Genomic DNA, 27,052 nt, shown 5'->3' on the forward strand with positions numbered 1-27,052 from the left:
CCAGCATTGTGCCTAAACGAAAAGAAATGCAAATTGATTCAATCTCCAAGAAACGTTTAACGGATTATTAATATTGTTTTTATAATTTATTATCAGTTGTGTCATAGTTCATAACAACAGGTTATTACATGGACAGCTAAAAGGCATTTGAATTATGATATCATGCCGTTACATTTTCATTATTTACATCTTCATTCATAACTCTCCAAATTCAAAAGAGAATGACTCACTTACTGTTACTTTGACATTCTATGAATATTTAATCGGAAAAGTGATACTACGTTGGAGAAAAGTTATTTCATGCATCTTAGTTGATATTTTTAAACATTATGTTTTCTTTTATATATATAATAAACATATAATAAACATTTTCTGCAATCGCATGCATTGCATAACTGAGGTATTAATATCTCTAAATGTAACTCAGCTTTAATTTATCATAAATACTCATCCATAAATATTTTCCTTACAACATTGCCTTGCTTATTTATTCACCGAAGTTTCGTTTAGGATGAGTAAAAAAGGTTTCGTAAACTTATAAAAATATGAAACTGAAGAGGAAAGGCTAATTACCCTAAATTTCATTTACTCAAGTATTAGTGATTACAATTTGCATAGTATCTATAATTAAAAACAGTTTCGTGCAGTAGATGTATAGCTGGCAGTCGTAAGAAGCTTAAAGTAATTGATCTACTTCTTCTGACATTACGTTTTAGAAATAGCAACAGTGGAATGATAAAGGTTTTTGTTATCCACATGTCACTAACAGTTATTTAAACATCTGATTCCATTTATTAAATGTATGTCAATAATGCAATGGACGTAACCGTAAGAAACATATATCATAAAAATTTGCTCGTATAATATTTGCCTTAGCAAATTATACTGATTTAACTTTGTTCTTTTGCGCAGTTTTAAAAAAATTTACCGAATGAGACATTTTAACAATGTTTAAATTTCAACAGATTCATATATGTCTGGTTCATGAATAATAGACGCTTTCATGAATAAACAGACATAATTTTATTTGGGAAATAATGTTGGATTCAAATTAATTTCGTATAAATTTAGTAATCATATTTGCATACAAAAAGGTTTGGATTATTAACGTCAATCATTATGACGTTAATAATCCAAACCTTTTTGTATGCATTATTAACGTCATTCATTATTTTTAAACATTATTAACGTCATTCATAATTTTAAAACAGCATACCAAAATCTAATAATTTATAGCCTAACGAAATCCTTTCTTTCTTCAATTTAACCAATTAAAAGTACGGAAATCATCTTGAAATTTTTTCAAGGGATTTAAATTACAAACTGGAATATAAACGAGAAAAGTAACATGCATAGTTTCCACGGTTTTTAAAAATCGCACATTTTAATTTCCCTATATGATACGTAACAAACAGCTATTCGGAGATTTACCATTGCGCTATTTTTAACAAAAATGCAAAACATGAAAGAAAGTATGTATTGTTAGATTTTATAAAGGTCTGAATAAATCAGAATTTAATTTTAGTAAGATACAGAATAAGTGGAAACATGTGCTATTTAAGCAAAGAATCTTTTACCGCCTTGACAAAACAGAAATTTAAATTGAGGTTCTTCCATTACTCAGAAATCAAAAAGAGAAAAGGTATCTGTTACACTGAAATTCAAAAATGCGGTGCTTTTTTCCCTAACAATTTTAATAAAGAATAAACTCGAAACTTCATATTGCTGGATAATTTCATTAGAAGACCGTAAAGAGGCAGCATGGGGATAAGATTTGGAAATTTAGGGATAGATGTCAAGCTGAGTAAAAGGCTTTGTATCTTTTTAATTTAGTTATCTCGGAACACTTTAAATTAATTAATTTCTTTGCTTTGCTAAACTAGCTCGTAAGAATGAGGTTGTGCTGGAAGCTTTTGTAAAACTCGTTGCATGATGAAATAAATGAAAATCTCAAAACTACGCAGCTTACATGTGATTCCGAATATTCCTTTTATATAAATGTTTCATCGGAGCGGAAGACTAGACAAGAGATAGGCTATTTTAAATTACTTTCATTTGTATCACGAAACTTCATAATTTTCTGCAGTTTGAGAGAGTTAAATGTTTTGAAAGAAATTTAAAGATCTGTAAAAGAAATGGGCTTGGATTCAAAATCTTTCCACGAAAGACATCCGTACGTGTGAACTGATAAATGTTAATACTGAAGTCATTCACTGCCAGTGAGGATGATGATCTCTAAAATAAACTCTGGAGTTACTTAATTTTGACGTGATCTACAAAATGTTGGAAACGAGTGCGAAAAAAGAGCTCAATTTGAGTTTTAGTTTGGTGGATTTTAGGCTAACGCTTCGGTGCATTCTAAGTTGGGTCATTCTCCTGTGGTGCAACTCCCTCTGATGTGGGTCTGGAAAGGCATCTGGCGATCGAAAACTGCAAATAATCGGAAGTATGATTGTGACAAGAGGAGCCATCTTTGCTGACGAATTTTCCGGCTTCAGGATGCGAGCCAATCGTGTCAAGGCCACATTTATTTGCTTCTCTTGTCTAATAATAATCCCAGGGAACTGTATGCATTGTTTTTTGGATGTTCCAATGTATTCGTATTGTTTGGCCTGCAAAGATCCACTACACGATTTTAACAGGCGGCAGATTAATGCCATTTTTTCAATCGATTTTTTGGTATTTTTATAAACGAATTGTTTTAATTGGACAGTAAGAGGAAAATATAGTTTCAGACCCACCTTAGTAGTTTCTGCGAATGTACATTTAGTGGCCCGTACATGTTACACACAAATAAAAGCTGATTCCTCTCATTTACTTTGTCTGCGACTGTCACGGATAGCTTCCCCATTAATGATTAAGAAATAAAAAACAAAACTTCCAAAACACGAATTGTGTCTTCGAAATTCCTCCAAGTCTTAAATATAGCACCTCAGGGGTATCCGACGGAGAATTTGTTTTTAGCTCGTCCCAGAAGAAAAATGGTATCTTGAAAGAGGAGTAATAACAGGCTAAAACTGCAATATTGATTTAAATAACTTATAATTGAAGTCTAGGCTGTTTTTTTACTTCCATTAGCCCTCAAAATATGTCATCGTAATATCTAAGCCAAATAGAATCTGACAATGCGTTTTCGCATCGACCTCGTGGATAGTATTGATTGAACGTAATACATCCCCGGAATTTTTATATCGATATGGTCGAGTTCTAACTTCTAGAATAAAAACATATATGACCTGTTGCAAATCAACAAGGTATATAATACTTTCAGGTTATATGCTCCCTGATATTCTTCAGATTTTATCTTTATTTCTGCCTTTGCTTCTTATTTTGTTTTAATCTTTTCTTTCATGTTTTCTTAAATTTCAGTTATATATAAATGTTTGGCTCATAAGAATTTAACTATTAGCCATGAATTTCTAATTATTAAATATTGGTTATTATTCGAATGAATATAGAATAATAACCAATATAGAAGAGATGTTTAACAGTTAAATTATTGCTGATAGGAAAGACGAAATTTTGGATCACGACGAGGTTGAAGAAAAGCTTGTCACTTGAAAATGAAAACTATGAACGTATTTTACCACCACAGAAAGTCCTTCTCTTTTCCTCTCAAAAACTCGAAAAATAAACTTGCATTTATTCAGATTTATATTATTTTTATACGAATATCAGTCAGGCTGATCTCATTTCCCTTCCCTGAAACTATGAAATTCGCTTCTGGTTGAAAACAGCTGTTTTACATTATCATTATTATAATTCTGTGCATTGCTGTTAGTTTGAAAATACTGTACTATTTGAAAGTGTTTTGTTTAGTTTCAAGTAAAACTAAGTTTCTTAATATGCTTCAAATATTTCATTTAGAAAAGTATAATAAAGAAACTAAAATCCGACGGTGGGGCAAAGCAAATAAAAGGAATAGTTAGGTAAAGAAAATAATGATTCATTGCATCTGTTAAAGATCCTTAATATATTAGCAGTAACTAACCTACATTTCATTCCAAAAGAAGTGAAGTTGAAGAAAAGAAAGACAATTAAGTTACATTTAAAAACGTAAGGAAATCGAATAGCATTTCTAGTGTTTCACACTAACATGAGAGCTCCTAGATGGCTTCAGTGGCGGCATTAACTTTGGATCTATTTTCATTGCTATCCTAAATCTGTCCTCGAACATGTACATAGCATGCACTAAAGCAGTGGTGCAATGTCCATTGCATAACAGAATTTATTTAAACTCAGTTTACGATGACAAAAATGAATAACCCTTCCTAAATAAGTTCCCAAATAATGGCTAAAAATCCCGCAATAATTACTTTATTCCCAAATAAAGTAATTATTCCGGGCTATATTCCAAAATGGCTGTAAATATATTCGCAAGTAATTAAGGAAAGAATGTCGCTTATTACTTTTGTATTTTCATTGCAAATACTGAGGTTGTTTTAAAAATAAAATAGCTTGCAATTCTGGATTTTATTATTATGCTTAATAAAAAGAAAGCTAAGCGAGATGGAAAACAAAAAATGTAAAATGATAAAAAAAGGTAAAATATTGCTTAAGCCAGATATTGCCGAGATAAAACACGAGCTCGGAGTTGCGTATCAAAGGCAGATTCAACCATTTGAAGAGCATATTGGTTTTCTTTTAAGAGGGATAGTTACCATGCGTGTTTACATAGAGTTGCTTTACAGATACATCCTGTAGTTTAGTTCACCGTAGTTGTCAGTAAATGAATTAATATAGTTTATATAAAGAAAATAAATCAGGCAATACGAAAGCTATAATTTAAGCAAATAAAATGGTTTTGGTTTGGTTTATTTAATTACGGCAAAGCCTCGAGGGCTATCTGCCTAAGGGGAGGGTGTCTTCGTGGAGGACTTTCTAAGGTAAACTGGCTCGTACACACGTTACACATGGGGAAAACCACGAAAACGCCTATGCAGCCAGACCGTTTGCGGGATTCGAACCTCACACCGAACTACCAGTGTTCAGCGATTTTACCGCTCGGCCTCTGGTGGGCCAAATAAAATTAAAAGTGTTAGTAGTGCGAGTAAATCCAATAACATGTGAGCAGTTAAATTTTAAAATAAGAGAGCCCTTACTAAAATGAACGGTTTACTTGAATAATATTTCGAATTTAGCTACTTATAGTAATCAAAACATTAAAAAAATAATAATAATAAATATACTGTTTCATTCTTCTCTTCCTACTTGATCTTACTTTTAAATCATATTTTAAATCTTATCACATTCATTAATACCTATGTACATAATACGATACAAACATAATGAATGCATCGCCTTTGAAAGCACTTAAAAGAATATATATATTTCGTAAACTAGCTATTAGGTAAATTCCCAGTTTTATGATCAAAATATGCTCATCCAGTTGTGCCGTTGCTGTTATGAGAAACAATATGAAAATCAAGTGGAAGTAATAAATTTAATAAATAGCTGGGTGCCACTAATTTTCATCACGCTTAGGCTATATTCACTTTTTATTGCTTAAACAGGGATTATATTTGAGTACTGTATCTTCGTTCATCATCCGTTTATTCATCGTTTATGTTTAGTCATAATGACAATATTAACAACAACGTTTATGTTTAATAATTTAGTAACAAAAATAATAATAACAACAATAATACTAATGTTTGCCAACGAATTTTCGTTTCCTAAAGTTCATATGCTAAGGAACATTTCCAGCAAGACATTTTAATCAAATTTTTGCCTTTTTACGCCATCAGAAATTATAATAAATTATTCATTTATTAAAGCAAATGAATAAACTAAAATATACATTCTACCTTTAAAAAGCGTTAATAGCACTTCAATGTACCCAAAAATAAGATAGTTCTTGAGTTATATATTCCATTAAACCCTTTGTCTAATTAAAGTAGATTATTATCAAAGTGTTATATCAAGAAATAATTTGAGGCTCATCCAATGCTTTGCAACAGAAAGAAACTCAAATTACCTGAAAATTTAATCAACTAGTTATAGTCGTTAATTTATCATTATATATGAATGCGTCTTCGACAACCTAAATTTAATTACAAGATCTACTGTCTTCGGAGTAGTAGTATTTTCAGAATCCCACCTACTGTCACCTTTCTGTAAATTATTCATGAATAACGTGCAAGACGTGGCTCTGAGAATTGTTATAAAAAAAGAGCATACTGCGATGAAACTACTTCATTCATAATACAGACTACTAAACCGCTTAATGAAGATTTTGAATAATGAATGCGTTTCTTTGGCAATTACCTTTACGAAGGAGCTGGAGATGGGAAGAATTCAATGACATCACAGATTCTGAGTTTGCGAAATATTTGTGCCAAATGTCGCTTAATGTGAATTTATGAGTGAAAGAGACACATGACTCAAAAATAGTTTTAAATTGCTGCATGCTGCACATTAATAAGCAAAGGCAACAGAATCAATCAGTGGAGATTCTGGCAAATGAATATCTTTTTTTAGCCATCTGGTGCTCTTCCAGCTTCATTCTTTTCTTCGGTTTCGCTTTGTCTCCAACTTATCTCTTTCTTTCAGGTGATGCTATTTTGGACGAACACTCTTGGCCTAACCAGCATCTGGCTGCATTGCTATTTAGGAATCATTTTTTACTCGCTTTCTAAACTCTTTCGTGTATAACACGTGAGGGGATTTTAATATGGAACCGGGGCAATATGCAGCTAGACGTAAAGGCGCTATATGACGTTAGCTGTCTGCATTGTTCAGCGTCGTTTACTTTTCTTATACATCATGTGTTATTCACGTCCTTTTCTTCATTTTCAAGTTCTTTTAAAGTCATAAAAGCTACTTTTTTATGTAGGTTTACACTGTAGGTTTACACTGAAACAAAATGGCAGAACTGTATTTTAATTCATTCATAAAAACTAAGTTGTTTACGAGAGTACTCAAAGTACACATGTTGTGTGACGTCATACTCTTAAAGTGGAAAGCATGTAAAATTGTGCTTTAAAAACGAGGGATTTGTTTAGTCATCAAGACAAAATAGAAAATTTCGTTTTATGTGCAATGAAAATTTTCTGACTGAAAATAAAATTTTATGTCCTGTCTTGCTTCAAAAGTGATAAATTATTAAACATTTTTCTCTTAAAAGAACATTTTTTACTGTTAATTTTCAATAGCTGTTTGAAATACATTATAAGCTTACATGTTTAAAACATCCACAGAATTCATATATAGTTATTCATTGTTACATTCCTTGTAAAATTTGTAGATGTACGTTAGGTTTTAAGTATGAAATTTATGGTAAAATATACATTTGAAAAACAGAAAATTAAATTTTCTCTTTTTGTTATTGTTCAAAACATGCTAACGAAAGAGTAAAATATCTTTAATCCAACACGATACTTAAGGGTCAATTAGAACTTGATTGGACTAAAGGCGCAATCAGACTGAAAATAAATAAATATTATGAAACGTACATGCATTGCTTCTTTTATTGGCTACCATTTTAAATTTTAACCAAAATCCCCAATGTTGACATTCATGGTTTTCTCCATGCGTGTAGATATGAGGCAATTTCGCTTAGAAAGTCCTCCATGAAGGCATCCCTTCCTATAGGAGATAGTCCTAGCATGCTTTGCCATTCACCTTACAAGTGTTTCAATGAAAAGAGTGACGATCTTTTAAATAAAGCTTTTAATTCTACAATCATTTTCGTTAATTTTCAACAAATAATTACAGATTTTTATCAAATAAGGCCTAGAGATATTAGTAAAATGAAGCATCTTGTATATAAATATAAAAAAAATAATACAAAAGAAGTTGCAAAGTCCGATAATAAAGATATGAGAAATTGGGGACATCCTAAATATTTAGTAATACTAAATTGTGTAGAAATTTGCAGTTATCTGAACAAACTACTCAAAATTATCAGACCCGAGCTCTTTATTTCGGCCGAGAATTATTAATAGACTGTAAAGCGTATCCGACAAATTGTCAGATATCTAACTACAGTGTTCTTAAAACCAGCACAAAGTACAAAGAAAATTAGTTTTAAACTCTAATATCAGTCATGAGAGGGAAGAATTTCACTTTTCGTAATATTTACGCATTAACTTTAAATATCATCTTACAATCATTTTCTAAGTTTGCGCACATCCATCATTTGTCTTCGACTTTAAAGTTGAAGCTACAAATTATAACTGTCGCGAATAAAGATATGGCCCACTAATCCATGATTTGAAAATTTAATTAATATTTTTTAAACATTTTCAGTTGGACTACAGAGTTTACTTTATGGCTAAGCAAATACCGAATGAATGGCAAAATTTCTTATGATACAGAAAATTATTGCTTATTAATTTGTATTTTTTCCGCTTCAAAGAATTCTGACAGAAGAGAATTTATGATGATTTTTTCCTATATGCCGTGAAAAAAAAACTCTACTCTTTTAAAAAAAACCTCTGCCAAACTTTGCAGTATCTTAAAGTATAAATCCTTCCTTAGCGACTCGAGAAAAGCTCACTACACTGAGCTAAAACTTTCTCTAAAAGTTACCCTAAATATCAAACCTAAACTGAATATATCGACTGCCGGTAATTTAGACGGTTAATTTATTACAAAATTCAATCCTAATGTGATCAACGGCAGGAAGACAACTAATTGGAGCACAAAGTAAACGCGTGAATTCGCTGTTGCGAAAGGCCTAGGAGTTTCAAGTTGAATCCTACTTTCACGCGTTCTTCGTTTTATTAAAGACTAATTTATGTATTTCTGAATCTTCTGAAATATACGTTTCTCTAATGAAGTTTTAATTAGGAAATGCACATTAACCGTTTTTTGATTTAAAAGCTTAAGCACTTCTCGAACATCTTCACAATATAACATATTTTAGATCTACTTCTTTTGAGATGGATAACTACGAAGTATGCTGTTAGTATCAGGAAACAAGGCGGTTTATGTGTAATTAATTTGTTCTTTCTTGGCTAGATGTAACTAAACGCTTCTGTTTAATACTAGACTAACCAAACTATTCTATTTTATTATTATATAACTACTCGATAACCCATTCTGTGGGATAATTTTTTTCTTAAAACTATATACAGGTCTAATCTCTAAACTACTAATTTCTGTGAGGTCGCTAAAATATATTGCTACAAACTTTATTTTAGTACCCTTTAGTAAGCAAATAGCTGATACATGCAGACATAGTATATGGTCTACGTTTACGAGCTCTTTATTCGAATACATAAGTATTATTCCTATACTTTACGTTTTATACATTTATTGAGTACTCTGCTGCTAGATTCACCAAGATTTGTTTTGAGTACATTTTTATCCAGCCCCCGTTTCTGAACTACATCTGTATGTTTCAAATTCAAATAGAATTCGGGTCCAAAAATGGTAAAATGCAGGCATTTCAATCTTTAGGAGACCAGCTGTGAGATTTTCCAAATGCACTCCCAGCCTTTCAACTTTAGGATTTCCTTTGAACCGCAAAGGCAGCTCAGTGATATCATTTCTTATTCTATAAAAGTATGGCATCAACGGAAAAGAAGGATGTTTCTTCGGATGCGTGAAAGTTTATTTTAAAATTTCGCAGTTTCCGCTTAGAAAATATGTTACGCTGTTTTCCCAAATAATGAAGTAAAAAATTTTAAATGAAACTCGTAACTTGAAAGGGCAAAGAAAGAACGACAGAAACCTTAACGTCGAATCCCATTTACATAGCTATTCTAAAAATGTGAAAATATGTCTAATTCCATTTTATTCGGCGTTTGAATCTGCTTATAACATAAAAGTAGTAACTACATATTTCCCTTGAGGCTCTTTTGAAAGATATTTCTTCTATTTCCATTGGGTGAAACGATATCTCTATCTTGTCGTATAGCTATCGAAAAATGCAATATTTCTTTCAGAACTGTAGTTATAGTTGGATTCAAGTTATGAAAAATCTACGTAACCTGCGCATGTTTACGTAAATGGGCTTTTTTAGTTTAAGGGATATGATTTGCCTTAAAAATCCGAGGCAAGTTTAGATTACCTTCATTTTACATATTTATATACGCAAAAGAATTTTAAAAGTTTCTTTGAAATGCTACAAAAATATTTTTCAATAAGCCATAAAAGGGAATATTTAAGAATTCGTCTTCTTTACTGACTTTCAAAGTTCGTAATTGTGAATGCCCAGGATGATTTTTCCAGGAAACTAAAAATGCACATATAACAATAAATATAAATTTCTAGATACTGAAATGTACGAATTAAGCAACTGAAATTTAAATAATGAATTTATCTTTACGTTTTTTCTGCATTAAGTTTCAATGTATATTTATACAAAATGAAAACTCAATTATTTTAATCCTTCAGGCTGATTCTAATTCATTAGAAGCTCATAAATTCGTAATGTCTTGTTCGATGCTGCATATGTCTCGATGCTAAGATGATTCGTTAAGCTAAGCATGACGTTGTAGAGCTAAAAATATTAAACGTTTCAAAAGTTTTGTTTAAAAATAAAACATTATTTTTAAAAACGGGAAACTGAACTGCAATAAACAATAGTTTTGTGTTTCGTAATTTGGATTTCTGTAATCCAGATATTTATTTGTTTATTTATTTTTGATGGATCATTTTGAATGATTTTAATTCACATATTTAAAATAATCAAAACATGGCACAGACGAAGTTAGCAAATACATTACTAGTCAATATTTTGTGTAAACAGAAAAAGAGAACTAAATTAAGCCGTTTTTAAGCTGAGATACAGATCTTTGCATCGCTCTCAACTATTTTCAAAAGCACGTTTCTTCTTAAAGGGGCCCACCAGCGGCCGAGCGGTAAAGTTGCTGAACACTGGTAGTTCAGTCCGAGGTTCGAATTCCACGAACGGGCTGGCTGCATGGGCGTTTTCGTGGTTTTCCCCATGTGTAACGTGTATAGAAAGTCCTCCACGAAGGCATCCCTCCCCTTAGGCAGATAGCCCTCGAGGCTTTGCCATAATCACACAACAAACCAACCAACCAAACTCTTAAAGAGAAGAAGATTTAAAAAACAATTAGCTTTCTTATAGAACTCTTACAGTTGTATAATGCACAATTAAATAATAATTTGTTACGATAAATGCATGTTTAAAACTGTACATAGAAATTTCTAGCAGCAAAAACAAGCTTAGTCAATTGTTTATTCCTGAAATATTCTTTCTTTCAAGATTAAAAATTCACGGTAGATTAAATATTCTTTAAGATAAAGTACATGAAGGTTACTTACTTTAGGAGAAATGCCTTCGTGGAGGCATTTTTTCAAAGGAAACCTGACTCATAATCGTGTTATACGTGATAAGAACTTGAAAAAGCCTCGTATATAGTCTATTGCAGGGATAATCCAGGATAATATATGGCACAGTTTGAACTTAGACTAACAAACACTAAGTATAATCCTGTATGAAATATCACTGGCGCCCTCTTTGAAAACAAAAACGCGAACTGATAATTTTATGACATTCTCTACCCGTTTCGAACCTTGGTCAACAAAATTGAACATTTTCATTAATTTTCGTTACCTAAAATATGTGAAATACGTAATATACAAATAATGTATATTTGTACTTCATAGTTGATAGCTGAATATTAAACACAACAAGGCACATATATTTTATACATTTTATTTTGATAGTTATCTTCTAAAGAGTTGGGTATAAAACCTCATGCCCAATATCAATTGTACATTTTACTTAAATTTGCAAATCAAAAAGAAAGAGAGTTAATTAAAAATTGAAGTCAGATTCATTTAATTTTATTGCTGATTTTAAAATTCATTAAATCATAATTTCAACTCTTTTTAATCATTGCTAGATGCAAATAATTAAAGTTTGCCACGAAAACTTTAGGAGATTAACGCTTGATGAGAACTGGGATCTTGTTTCTTTTCTTTTCTTTTTTCTTTTTTCTAATATCATTAATTTTTGCAAGCTTCTATAATAAAAACAAAAGTGGTCTAAGAAGCTCGACTGTAATTAAAATTGGAAGAGATTTTTTAACGAGTTTCTATTCTGGCTCATTATTTATTTTTCTTTCGCTTTGCTGTGTAATCGTTGTTTAAATCTTCGACGCCTGAAATGGAATGAGAAAAGATGATTTGTTTAAACGTTTTAACATATTGTGATAAGCTTTTGTATTCTTCAGCCATCTTAATTCACAGTGAGAAGGAGGTTTAACTTCTAAATTGCTTTCTTTTCAACATTAGCTCACACTGATTGACTTACTAGCAATGATTTAATTCAGGACTAGCTAAGTTATGTATTATATACTATAAAATGTTTTTCCCTCCTTCCAGTATGCCTTCGGGCTGTAACGGAAGCACGCTCGATGCGTATTCGAGAGGTCCAGGTTCTAGTCCCAGTAAGGGCATTGCATATATTTTACGTCTTCCTGCTTCAAAAAAAAACCTAATGCTTTTTTGTTGACAGTACGATTTAATTCCTTTTTGCGGTTTGCACAATAATAATACACCGTGACTTTTATAATACACCGTGTTTCAAAAAGAATATACGTATTACAAAGTGTTATTTTGTCCAAACTATCGATCACTGCGCCTCGGCTCGGCTATTGGCGAAACGAATACAGTCTAGTCTATATTAATAGCCGCTAGATGTCTGTTGTGTTCTGTTTTGCGTGTTAACCGTCACATGTTCAAAATGGCTACTCCGAAGCAGAAATTATTTTGTGTTCTCGAGTTTGACACCCTGTGATTGCTTCCTGTGGGGTTTCATTAAAGACAACGTTTATGTACCACACTCCCACAGAACCTGGAAGAGGTGAAGAACTGAATCCGTACTGTCATAACATCAGTGACGACGTACATGCTTCCCCGAGTATGGGAGGAATTTTAGCATCGATGTGATATTGTTCGGGTCGCTGATGGAGGACATATTAAACATCTGTAATATCTGTAATCTGAACTTGAGAGGGTTCGTACATATGTGTGTAAAGTTTCATATTCGTATGTAATACAGTTTAATAAATATATGCATTCGAAAGACGTATATTCTTTTTGAAACACGCGTACTCTCAGGGTCAGGTACCTTCTTGTCTTAAATGTTTTCTACCCTTGGGTGTTTTCGTGGTTTTCCGCATGTGTAACGTGTATACGAGCCAGTTTTCCTTAGAAAGTCCTCCACGAAGGCATCCCTCCCCTTAGGCAGATAGTCCTCGAGGCTTTGCCGTAATTAAATAACCTAACCTAACCTAACCTAACTTTTTTCAGGCATTTTCTGAAAAACTAAAAATGTATGCAAGCACTTCGTTTACACATGAATATAAAAAATGCATGCGTAACTATAATCGTAGTTACATTTCAATCATTACAATACAGATTGCTATTACTCTTATAATTATTAAAATATATTATTCATGTTAATATTGGGCATATTAACAGTTTTTTTATTAATCTTTACTCGCATTTCTTTTAGCTTTGAAATCATGTTAAATTATCAGTTGTAGAGACATTAGGTATTTTTTGGAAGCTCGCAAGATGAAAAATTAGCAACGCCTTCGCCAGGAATCGAACCTAGGACTTCTGGAATACGTGACCAGCGCGCAGATCACACCACGAAGGCATGCCAAAAAGGTGGAAGAAATACCTTATATACTCCCCCTTTTAAAGGGCGACTGGGGTTTCTAGGGGACCCAATCGCCCAATCCTGGACGTGGAGAGTCATCATCCACCACCCTTTTATTTCGGGCTCCGCTGTAGAGACATTAGGTATTTTTTGGAAGCAGGCAAGATGAAAAATTAGCAACGCATTCGCCGGGAATTGAACCGCGGAACTCTGGAATACGCGCTCAGCGTGCAGACCACCACACCACGAAGGTATGCTAAGAAGGTAGGAGAAATACCTTATACAGGTATTGAAATAAAATTTATTAAGGGTATATTTGTACTGTAACTTCACACGAAAATTTGAAAAAATTAGTTTAAGTTGTAAATTATCGATTCTGAAATAAATTTACAAACTAAAGTATAATATTCCCGGAATAAACTAGAATGATTATAAAAATGGTATGGTAATTTTCGAGTTTCATGCATTATTATTCAAATCATCTAACCAAATAATTTTGATACAAAACATGTAGCAACACATGGTAAAAATCCCTCATGAAATGCAGAGTGATTTAAACCAGCAACAGCTCTCCCTAAAAATAGCCATGCAGCGCCACCTATTAAGAAATTCTTTAATTTGTTTCAAATGTAAATGGAAACATTTTCCTTTGAAAATCTCCCCTTCTGAAGACGACCTGAGGTAATTTATTTGCATGTTTGATCAAATGTATCCAAAGTTCTAGCAAAAAGAGGGGAAAAAAAACCTTCTCCAGCAAGAAATGGAAATAAGGCAGTATGACAACAGGAGTAATGTATAGACATTTACTGTATAATTGCATTAAGCAGATGAAACAGGATGTCGTTTTTAGCCTTCTTACTTCAGAATTGAAATACGAATGTGCTATAACACTAGAGGAAGCTATCTGTGACACTGCACAGCATGAATAACTATGCACGACCTCAAGAATCTACAGTGTCTTCACGTGATATTCTATGGACTGTACGCTGACAAGACCACGCATTATGCAATTTCTTTCTTTGGGGCACCTGAAAGCAGAAGTCTTCAAATGGGATAAAGCTTTCGGAAGTATGTTTCTCATGAAGTCTAATACTTGTGTGATGCCATTCTTAAGGAAAATAATACAATTTTGCTGCACTGCATATGTACTGCTTACATTATGGAATAATAATCATTGCAGATATATGATCACTCCAAGCTCCGCTAGTACTTGAGCATTTAATGACTGCTGAATACTACTAGTCCTGGGTTTAAAACGAGATGACCTGGCTGGTTGCATGCTTGGTTTTTGTGTTTTTCCTCATGTCTTACTAGAATACTACACTATTTACTTTAGAAGCCTTCCACAAAGACCTCCCTCCCCTGAGACACCCCTTGGTGCTTTGCCATATTCAAATAACCTAACCTAACGTGATCACTCAAAAACGTAATATTAATTAATTCTATACTGGCAGTGACAAACAGTATGTTGTGATTCTTCTTTTTATGCAATAACTATACTATACGTGTGCAATAAAAGTATTATGTATTCCTACTGTCTCTATTATTTCCGTTTCGCAGTAAAGAATTTCCCACCGGTTTGTATGTCATAGGAACAAATAAAAAAGTAAAGCTTGTTTTCACTTGTATCCGGAAGTTTCGATTTAATCTGTTTAGAATATAAGAATTGAAATATTACTGAGTTTGAAAATTTCTGGAACTGACTACAGCATTAAAAGATCTTTCGTGGAACAGCTGTATGAGAAAAAATTATATATTCCTATCGACAATACTCCCAGATGAAACATTAATCCTCATATAAAATTTACTCTAAAGTACTGGAAATTTCAAATGAATGTATAGAAGAAAGGATTTTATATTTTAATTTTAAACTTTTTATTGTAAACGTATCCGCGACTTCTTTTGTTTATATTACTTACTGAATAAAAATTACAAACCTGAATGTGAACAACATCGAAATTCGTTTCAAGAGCTCTATCATTCTCAACGAGAACTTAAGCATGGTATTATTGTTAACAGAAAATACAGGACTCAAAAAATGAGAAAGAGAAATAACATTTTTAAGTCCGTAAAATTACCTTAAATTAATATTCTTTACAAGCTTTCATGTTTGTCAAATCTCTCCCCCTCCCTGATATTAAAAATCTGAAATTCTCTGTTACGAATATTTGCAGTTAATTCGAAACTAAAATCAATACTAATTCCTGTGGCTCTCATACAGAAGTTTTCGGAAGGCATTCGGAGGAAACAGAATACGCATTGTACATTTAGTGCTTTACTAGCTGATAAAATCCAGCCTTTATTTGATTTGTATCACTTGTATTTGCTGTCGTAGCATATACCGAATCGTTTTAATAATTGTATGAAACATATTTCCGACTTGCGGTATTTTAATATACATATATGTTATCATTACTTCGAGGACTCGCGTACGCCCATCATTGAGCAAATAGACAGAAATGCTGAATAACAACTGTTTACATTTCATGTCTTTCTTCTTCTTATATTAAGTAAGCTGGTCGAATTCAGCTTTTCTCGTATTTCCTTTGGTGTGTAATTTTTTTTCCAATGGCAGATTGTGAACAATTACAAATGTAACCTAGTCCATTAATCTATACAAGGCCGGATGTGGTGGTTTCTTTATTTATGGAGGCACGTAATAGGTGAGCCACCATCGCCTTTCCTATGAAGGGACGGACAATTACAACCATGCCGTCTCCGGGATTCGAACCCAGGCCCTTCGGCGTCGCAGTCAGCTTCCCTGACCACTATACCAACTGGGCGGCTTGGTGGTGTAAATATGGCTCAGACAGTTCTCAAACTCAGAAATCCCTTTTAGAGCCTTATCATATACTTATAATAATTTAGTTAGCAATAAAAATTATCGCCTCTTTATAGCCCAGAGAGGAAGATAAGTAAAAATGAATATAATTTGATGACAGGAGTATAATTACTATTATTATTTGTGCTAAAGTTCGAAAAAGCCATTTATTCCGCCATATTTATTTACGTATTGACTTAATGTCTTAAGATAAACTGACGTCATATTGTTTAGAAATCTTAATCGTGTGTCTTATATCACAAGGCTGTATTTATGCCCTAGAAAATTGTTTTACTTGTATCTTTCAGACAAGTGCTCTGATATTCCAAGCTCAGCTACAGAGATAATAATGTCATTTGTCTTGATACCGAAAGCCATGTCAGACAAGCTTTGATTATTTTATAAAAAAATGAAACTCTTCTGAAGAGAAAACGCATGCGATCGTACATTGGATTAAATGATACTTACCAGGTGCTAAAAAAACCATTTTAAGTTAAAATCGCAAAAAAAGATGTTCGCTTCATAACTCAGAGGCAGGTTAAGTGCCTTTAGAGAAAGAACGGGTTGCTGGTTTCAATTTCCAGTCGAAACTCGGTTATCTACAGTAGCACTCGACTAAAGTAAAGCTTATGAAAGGGAGTAAGGTCCCCTCGACCGATGCTCAGTTTTTACAAAGCCTTGTCCCGGGCTGTCTTCTTTTTTTTTTTTTTTTACTTATACGTATTCTACATTTATTCTGAATTGTGAATATTATTCACTAGTTTTGTGGTTCCTACTTTTTTATACATCTTCTACTTAATGTTTGATAAAAGATAATCTACAATTTTTTTCTTCATTGCCATATCCTGGGCGTTTTCGTGGTTTTCCCCATGTGTAACATGTATACGAGCCAGTTTCCCTTAGAAAGTCCTCCACTAAGCCACCTCTTCCCTTTGGCAGATAGCCCTCGAGGCTTTGCCGTAATTACAGAAACCAAACCAAACCAAACCTTCATTACCATACATACTGTCGGTGACATACTCCATTCCCTGAAGCAAATTTAAAAGTTGCACAACTCTTACGATGCATTTTGGAAGGTAAGTATATATGAAGAATAAAATGCTGTATATTTTGATATCAATTTTGTACATAATATACTTTTGTAATATTAGTTAACGCATTAAATAAATTATCAAAGGATGATTAGCTATTTCATTGATGCATTCAAATACAGAAATAAAAGTATTACATAAACAAGAGCTTCAGTATGTTTTATGTTTAAAAAGTACTGATATTACAGTTCTAATGCAATAATGTCATGCGACATTTCAAAGCTTCAGATAAATAATTTGATACCTATATAATTTTTACTTATGTCATATATGTTTGAAATTATAATAATTACGTCATATAATAATAATGTAAGTCATATTTGTTTGCAGTTTAGTTTTACAGATAATAACCATTATCATTACATGTTTGGAAATCTGGCTGCGGGTAAAACGTTGGAAAAAAGTACTTTCATAATAAAAAAAAATTTTGACTAATTTCCTAAATTCCAGCCTAATGCTTTTGGGGTATTATAACACGATATTTCTGAAAAGTGAAGTTTGCGAGTCCATCCAAAATTCTGAATCGAATTTTATATTTTAATGTGAAGTATTTGTTCGTACATGTGTGAGATATATAAAAAGAAAGAATACTAAAATTACAGATCGCACAAAAATCAAATGAAAATTATGAAAATTTAGAACCCTACAATCCGAAAAGCTGCTAAAATTCAAAATTAAGAGGAAATCTTAAAAGCATTTTCATTCTGATTTCATGGAACATAATAAGGACTTAACTAATAAATTTTTGCATAACGTTTGTATAACATTTAAGCATATAATATAAGCATACAGAAAGTTTCAATCCGTATTTTATTGCAAAATTTTATTATTATTACGTGATCTCAGTTTTGGTATAGATGATGGCGTAGAGCCAGAAGATTGTGAGAGGACTTTTGTTATTGCGATGCACAGTATGCGCCTTTAGAAAAGTCATTCATTAATCGTAATTACCTGAAAAATATGCAAACTCTAAATAATTAGATAACAGTCTAAGTCTTCAAATATATGTTTATCATTAAAAAAGTTTTTAAAAGATTACAAAACATCAAAAATTTAAAACCACAGAAAAATAAAAAAATATTTAAAAAGTTTCAAAATATTACCAAAAGTCTTCAAATGTTACCAAATATACCAATTTCAAAATATTACCAACATTTCAAAGAATATGTAATCTGATCGTCGGATTTAGATTCCATTTAAACCAACTGAGACGCTTATAAGCTAAATAGTTACGACATATCTACTCGCTGAAGAAAAAATCTCCAAGAAATGAAGACAAGAAACAATGTGTGCAATGCTCTCAGCTGGATTCGAACTCCTGACCTTCCAACTGCTGGGCTGACGAAGGCATGCATTAACCAGGAAGAAAATGCCTTACATTCTCTCCTACTTAAAAGACGAATGAGGAGGAGGGTACTCAGCTGTCAAATTAGAGTGGTGACGAATTATCTTCCACCACATTTTATTTCAATTACCACTTATACAGACATCTAGAATTTTTTAGACACTAAACGGGGTAAATCCGTGCTATTGTCGCCAGGGTTCAAACTGTGGATATACCGACTACTGGTCGGATGTGTTTCCAATCACACCACGAAGGCACAAGGTAAGGAGGGAGAAAATACCTTAATACTTCCCCACTCAAAGGCCTACTAGGGAGGCAAAGGTCCCAAACGCCAAATCCTTGTGGTGACGAATTATCATCCACTCATTTTAGTTGGAGCTCCAATGTAGAGTAATTTCTAGAAGCCCGGAAATATGAGAAATCAGCACTGCCCTCGCTAGGATTCATAATGCCTCCTGAAGATTTTTGCGCTTATTTAATAAATAAGGAGATATATTCAAACCACAGTTGTACATCCTTTTTTTCTGGATCTTTGATCCATGAGGCTTGCAACAACTGTTTCCCGCAGATGGACGGGGAAGAGAATTTATTTTGCCATCGGATGGAAAAATTCGCATTAACAAAATAATAACTTCTCTCTTTAAGGTGCTGATAAATTAAAGTAATAATAAAATGCGTAATAGTTTCATTTAAATAATATGTTAACAACAGTAAGTTAGCATAATAATAACTTGCCAATATTGCCAATGTAAGTTAGTATAATGATAACTTGTTAACAACAGTAAGTTAGTATAATGATAATGTCCAATGCTTCTAAACCTTGTCACCATAGAAAAGCTTCAAACTAGTATTAAGAAGTGTCCAATGATTCTAAATGGCATCTTCTGTCAAAACTGCTAAAAATGAACGGCTATGGTTTTAAGATAAATGAAAGATCTTTTATCTCGAGAAAAGGCGATAGCGCCCTATTTTGCTTCGGTCAGGAATTTCTCCGCGAAGTGAAAATACCGCCTATCAGGCGTTATTAGTTTCTCAAATGGCTCATTATAGTTTTCTGATGAATGCGTTTTTTCAGCGAATTAATCAATTTCCATTAATTTGAGCCACAGCTTTTCTAAATGGGGCCAATATTAAAGTCAGTTATTATACACCATTATTTAAAGACACTTGACAATAATAATAACTTTATTAATCTTTCTTTATCAAGCAAGCAGCCAGGGGCTTAAATATCAAATCTTGGCGTGCTTTATAATATTTTTGTTGAGGAATTGTACCTTCAGTGTGTTTGCTAAGAGATAAAAAGATAATAAAAGCTCTCTGCTCTTTCAGAAGATGAATATTAATTTATCAACTTGCTTGCGCTTGCTAAACTGCCTCCACCAGCTGAAAGCTCTGTATTATTCCTAATTTCTGGAGATCGCCTAAGGGATAGGGAAGTTTTCATTAGCTCAGGAGAAGTGACCTATCGCTCTTCATTGTTGATTCAACGTTTTCATATTTGCTGAATAGGCAACCTTTATCTTGGTTGGATAAAAGATTATGCTTTATCATCCTAGTTGTTCATCGTTACAGCCTTCCAGTCAGATTGAAGTTTTTAAATCATCTTGATTTTGCTACCGTAAAAGAAATTCTAGCACTCATGGAAATTTTGTGGTGCCAGACAGCTTCTAACTGCTGGATATTTTTAGATTTTATACCTGTATATAACATGCGATAGAAAACACATTTCATGCGTCTACGGATGTAAATTAATTCAAAACATAGTTCATACGGGTAATGTAGAATTTCGTTTTAATTATATATATAACATAACTTTTAATCGAATAATAAGGATCATACATTCTTATTGCTGAGTTTTAGCAAATTCCTCGGACAGTTATATTAAATTACGCCATCATGCGATTATTATCCACGTAGTCTATCAAGTGACATAAGCATCGTCAGAGATATAAAATTTTTAAATGATCTGCCATACGATTTGGCAAAGCGCCAGTGTCAAAATGTTGCCATATTTTGTAATAAAAGATCTCTGACTCATCTTTCAGATAGTAACACTTTCTTATCTTGGGAATTTAAAAGCAATGAACAAACTGAATAATCTATGCATTTAGTTTAAATAATATATATATATATATATGTCATAATAAGAGCAAAACAAGGAAAAGCCGGAGCAGTGTCGATGCGTGCCTAGATCCATATTGAAGAAGAATTTTGATTGCGTAGTATTTAAAAAGCTTGGTGGTCGAGGCAGTTTTAATTCCATTTTTATTTCCAATTGATATTTGTGGCCACAATCATTTTGGCACTCTAGTCGGGCCTTTCCACAGAAGATTTACATTTTTGATATTGTTGGGATAGAAAGCAAGCCAGCGAAATTACATCTTAGCACAGTAGAGAGCAAAAGCTGAAGTGCGTAGTTATGAAAGATGGAAGCACGCGAAGAGAAAAGTTTTGGTTTACAATTCGGTGATTGGTCGTCAAGAGGCATCTGGTATTAACGGTTACGTAAGATCGCATGATTAATTTGAATGACGCAATGCAGATAAGTTATTACGATTTTAGAATAGCGAGGAAGAATTAATGTTTATAGTTATATTATAATTCTGATTCATACATTGTTATCTTACATACATATATATATATATATATATATATATATATATATAAGGTATTTTCTCCCTCCTTCCCACGTGACTTCAGGGTGTAACTGGAAGAACGTACAGCTCGTAATCAGGAGTCCGGAGTTCGAGTCCCGGTGAGGGCATTGCGTCTTTCTTCAGTGTCCTAACATCAGAAAATTATAAAAAGACTCTACATATTTGTAGTTTGTAATGCACTTAAATTGTAATATATCCAACTGTTAATTTTATGACCGTTTGCAGCATTGTTCTCGTTAGTTAAAGTTATTTCTATCACTATTAATACGCTCTTCGATATTAAATCGATTTTCTTTTGATTTAATATGAGCAAAATCCCTACTGTTATAAGGAAAGTTTTCACCTGTCCCAAATTTTGTAGGTTCTTACGAAAATTCCTATTTTGTTTTCGTTAGATGTATACGCAGATAAAGAAAACCAAAATATGACTTTGCATATGAAACCAAAATATGATTATAAATTACTAAACTGAACTCTGAGCCTATAAAGAATTAGCGCATTTTCGCACGCATATTGTCGTGGTTTAAGAATTTAGCATTTCCAGATAACAAATTCGATTGATTGGTTTATTTAATTATGACAAAGCACTTGAGGGCTATCTCCATAAGAGGAAGGATGCTTTCGTGGAGGACTTTCTAAGGAAAACGGGCTCATATAGTGTTACCTATGCGGAAAACCACGAACATTCGAACTTCGGACCGAACTACCAGTGTTCAGCGACTGGTGGGCCTAGGAAATTGGAACAAGGCATAGCTGCTTTCCAAATTAAAGTCTCTAATCATGGTTCTCGAAAACCTAAAAGTAATCTGAAATTGTTTGAATCAGAAATTTTTCTGAAGACTGGGACTTGCGCATTCATTACATTAAAAAAGGCTCAAAGAAATTTAGTTTGCAAAAGAAATTTAAAATGTGCAGCTTAATTCGAAGCAGACCCTGTCGATTTGTTTTTCTGCTCTGTGCTGATTAAATAGTTGTCTAAATGGCTTCAATACATAAAACATTAGTATTTATAACCCACGTGAAAGGGTTAAATGCTGAAGATGCATTTGATGTTTTTTATTTCTAAAATAAAGCAATCGAGCTGTATCAGCCTAAGGAAGGAGGATTTGTGGAGGACCTTTTACAAGAAACTAACTCGTTTTAAAGTTACATGTGCCGGAAGGACAATACCTGCCAATCGTAGGACTACCAGCTCGAGTTAAACTACCAGCTTTCCGTAATCTTATCCACTATCTCACTGTGGGCAACGACACATTTACCAATAAGCAATAAAATAACAAATTAACAAATTGCATTGACATCATATAACCTACTTATTATTCTTGCAATTAAGTTGTTTCTATACTTGCAGGAAACCAACGAGATACTCCAAAATACTGAGTTTCGAGCTAAAAGTTCCAAAAATTTATGCTGCTGCCCCTAGACTTATTTTAAGCATGCGTTAAGCAACTGACTTACATAAAAGTCTGAGCATCATAGTATATCGTTGATGGAATAGATCGCCGCATCACCCTATATTTTTTCTTTCTTCACCAATTACGAAATAAAATAGTATTGATTTTATCCCCGTTGGAGATAGCTTTTATTTACATCAACCCCATCCCACTCCATCTCGCAGACGTGCATTGCATGGTGACAAATGGCGATTCTAATGAAAAGCCGATCTTTTGACGGGCGGCGCAAATAATTGACTTTTGGCGCCACGTACAAGAGATGAAGGGGGAGGAATCCTCAAATGAGAAGATAAAAAAGAGAGCACAAGCTTAGTTATAAACTATGAACTCACAAACCATTCGCCGTGGTTTGCAGCGAACAATTTGCTTGGAAGCACTTTACGATCTATTTACAGCAATTTTAGCTTTTCAAAGAAAAACTCCTGAGTCTGGGATGTAGCTTGAGTCTGGGATGTTCTCTTTGCTGATTGTTTTGAATTTAATCTATGCTGTATTATGGACTATCATATTATAAGAATGAATTTAGAAATAAAAAGTTCAATATGAAATTCCTATCTTTCAGAAGTATATGTCCTTCTTAGAATAAAGTTGGACTCTGTTGATTCGAATGAGCTGAGAAGAACCTATTTCGAAGAAAACATTTTTTGCTCGTGTAGTAGGTGACAATCGTTTTTAACGTCCAAAATACTCAACTGAAATATTCTATTGCACCAAGGCTTTCTAGAGCTATCTGCTTAAGATACAGCTCAATGTTTAGCGTACCATCGCAAATGAAGGCACCCCTCTTCTTCAATCATCAGTTTTCAGAAACGACTTTCGGATTATTTGGTTATTAAGCACCCTCTTCCGCAGACAAATACTTATCACATGTCGAAGTAATTACTTATAACCTGCTAAGCAAAAATATGTAATAAAGTTACACAGACATATGCATATTTCAGCATGTTTACTTTCTAATCTTGTTTAAAACACTCAGAGATCATTTTTTTTATTTTTAATCCATCTCTACATAATCGCCACAGTATTAGCCGCTTTTGAATGGGCAATATTCTGAAAATCATCTCCTGGGTTGGTTTCACATTTACAGTTTCTGTAATCAACTTCTTAAAGTCATTTGGTTTATTCAGAAAATATGTATCTGCCTCTAACGAATGAAACAATAACGTCATTCGTCAACAGTGCCCATCTAAGATGACTGAACCAGTGATTCAGGAGCGCTCAAGCAGTGGCCCTGGAAAACCTGGAGAGGATTTTTTCGGAGTCACAGATTCGATGTTCTTTCCCTCTACCGTTTGGATTAAGCCTGATTTCGGTGAAGAGAAATTAGGTTTAGGGGAAATTTGTAGTAAATTATTCAAAAGTAGATTTGGTTTGACTGCTTGAACATCTCCAATCTAAAGCATGAGAATAATCTGAAACAGACTGGCGAAATTATCAGAAAAACTGCTCCTACTACTTTCAGCGATTTTCATTTTCAGTCTTTATTTTCTTGTTATCCCATTAGATAAACGAGGAAAGTAAATGTTATGCATTTATGCTGATTCCTTAATCCATGAATACAGATAAATATTTTCAAAGCATCGACGTCATATTTTCCAGATCGCAGTAAAAAATGCTTTCCATGCTCAAAATGCATACGCTAATTTTTAGTTACATGAGCGAATAAACTACCGCTGCATTTTAAACAAGAAATGAATTCCTAGAACTGACAGTGTAAACATGAATATCTTAAGATACAATTTTGCAATTCTTTAATACTTCAATGCGTTTTATTCTAAAATCTAATTTAAATTACCTTTCCAATTGTTTTCATGTTCTCACATTGTTTTTTAGAGGACTCTTCCTGTTGAGTCTGTATTTAAAACCCCATTTTTTTCTACCTTTTGACTATGTCTCTCTCAGATCAGCCGGTGTCATGTTGTCATGAAAGTTTGTGCCTGTTCAGTATGCACATTAAATGCATAGTTACAATCGATGAACAAAATGTCCTTCACATCTTTTAAAAATGCACACACTGAACATTAGTCTTCGACCTCATTTACAAAAGATAAAAGTTAGACGCAAAATTAAAAGTTTGTTACTAACTTTTAGACCATGTTTGCGCATGGTTCTAATATGAAATTTTTCAAACCGGGTGTGCAGTCATTTCAAGTGGAGCTGTTAAATAAATTCAGTTCGGTGGTCCTTTCCTTGAAACGAAGTACTGATCTGAGAAACAAAATTTTAAAATTGTAATAAACTAAGGTTTTTCTAGGAGAATATCGAATGACCGCCATGAGCTCTTAAGGTGTGCATCAGAACGTCGAGTAGGGAATACAATAAGTGACAAAGGAAGTTTAAACTAAAAATTAAATAATAACGTATTTAAAAGGTTAAAATGATTGAATTGTTGGATAATTACACAATTCAGATCTTTCCTTGAGATCTGTATAACTTCATGTTGAACTACCTGTATAAGGTCATGCGGATGGAGATCATCCTATTTCTACCGCATATCTCGTGTTTGAATAAAATAATAATTCTTTCCATTAACCTATTACAACTTCAGTTTAAATGATCTGACTTCGGATTCAGCCACATTAGATAAATTTCAGTATTAAACAATTAACAATTGTCTTCCGCCGTTATACTTTGTAACACAGTTCTCCCCAAATTCATATCAAGGCATTTATGACATTTAAAAATATGTAGGAAATAAAAAAATAGTTTTTATTTCCTTGCGCATCGATCTCTAAACCTTCCAGCAGCTAGCTTGATATACTGACCACATTACCATAAGTAGCACAGAAAGAAAGAATACATTATATTTCTTACAATGTCATACATGGCAGTACTTCCGACCAAGCTATCATGTCGTTTCTAACGTACTTTTCCACAGTCATATATCTATTCTAGAGTCTGGAAGACAAATATCGGAAGGCATATGAGTCGAAAATATTAGAATAGCTTATTAATAATTAAGATTGTTGTTCTCTAAGTGCGAAATGTGTAAAATTTATATAGCGGTTTTTGGTTTTCTGCACACAATAATAAGAACATAACAAATGTAACTTGGCAGCCTTTTATTTTCATATAGTATCTATCCGCATTGCTTTCAATTTTACTTCAACTATTATAACGGATTTGCTCGGTCTTATGTATACGACATAAAATGTTTCTCTTTTCCTCGTTCACATAGCCATATTGATATAAATCAGCATCTATATCCCGCTCAGAAGCATGTTTCTGATGACTAGTGTTGTAACTGCACTAAAAGGTCCTAATGAAATTTCAATTTTCATTCTTATTTTAAATAATTAAAACATTTGGTTGTTAAACATAATTTCATTCATGTTTATTTTTAATAAAATAAAAAATTTCCATGTGATGTTTATAAAGTAATGGTAAGTAAAGCCATGATTATCTTTTTTATCAGCCTCCAGTCTAAATTATCGGGTGACGTTGTTCTACTGAGCCAAAAGACCAGGCGAATCTCAGAGTAAGTAAAAAATAAATTATTTGAAAATTGCATGAGGCATGCAAATATTAATGAATTGTAAGACTTGTAATCAGTATGTACAGTGTCATGCACTTCGATTTGGAGGTAAGTCACATTTACTTGCATCAGATTTGTCTTCTTATCGTACTGACCACTCAAGCAGCTTTTTAAGTAAGTAAAATCTTGAATTTTTAATTATTTTGGATGTCATTATTTCTTTTAGACTTCGCGAAATTCATATGCGGAATGAGATTTTCGGGAATAAATGTTACATTTCGGTAGAAAAAATAACAATCTAATTAAAATGTCACTGGCTTCAATTAAGATGTATTCTTATGTGGCGTATCATTATACAGAAAAATTCATGTAAAATTTTTGAAAATTCATGTAAAATAATTTTTGCTTCCGATTTATTTGAATAAAAATAAAATTAGCAACAATTTATTGCATTGCAAAGGTAAAATACCTGGGGAAGATTAATACCCTTCTAATACCGCTGATATCGTTGATGATAGCTGGCTTCAAAATCTCCCAAGGATTTGTAAGTGTAGGATTCTAATGTCGTAGGGCATGTTGCAAAGGATTTGAAGCAGAACATTACCAACAAAATCAAAA

The 27,052-nt window shown here is 32.9% G+C and overlaps 1 protein-coding gene across 5 annotated transcripts in view; it reads left to right on the forward strand.

The window, feature by feature from the left end:
- Positions 1–27,052, forward strand: part of LOC118188525 (sodium/calcium exchanger 3-like) — a 347,952-nt gene that overhangs the window by 61,465 nt on the left and 259,435 nt on the right. The window contains exon 2 of one of the 5 annotated variants that reach the window (XM_085809569.1): positions 26,375–26,437. The exons of the other annotated variants lie outside the window; for them this stretch is intronic. The gene's annotated coding sequence lies outside the window, so the exon portion shown is untranslated. The remainder of the gene's footprint in view (positions 1–26,374; positions 26,438–27,052) is intronic. 5 annotated transcript variants of the gene reach the window in all.

Source organism: Stegodyphus dumicola, chromosome X2, assembly GCF_044657685.1.
Source record: "Stegodyphus dumicola isolate Sdum_Otavi_A_Nest chromosome X2, ASM4465768v1".
NCBI lineage: Eukaryota > Metazoa > Arthropoda > Arachnida > Araneae > Eresidae > Stegodyphus > Stegodyphus dumicola.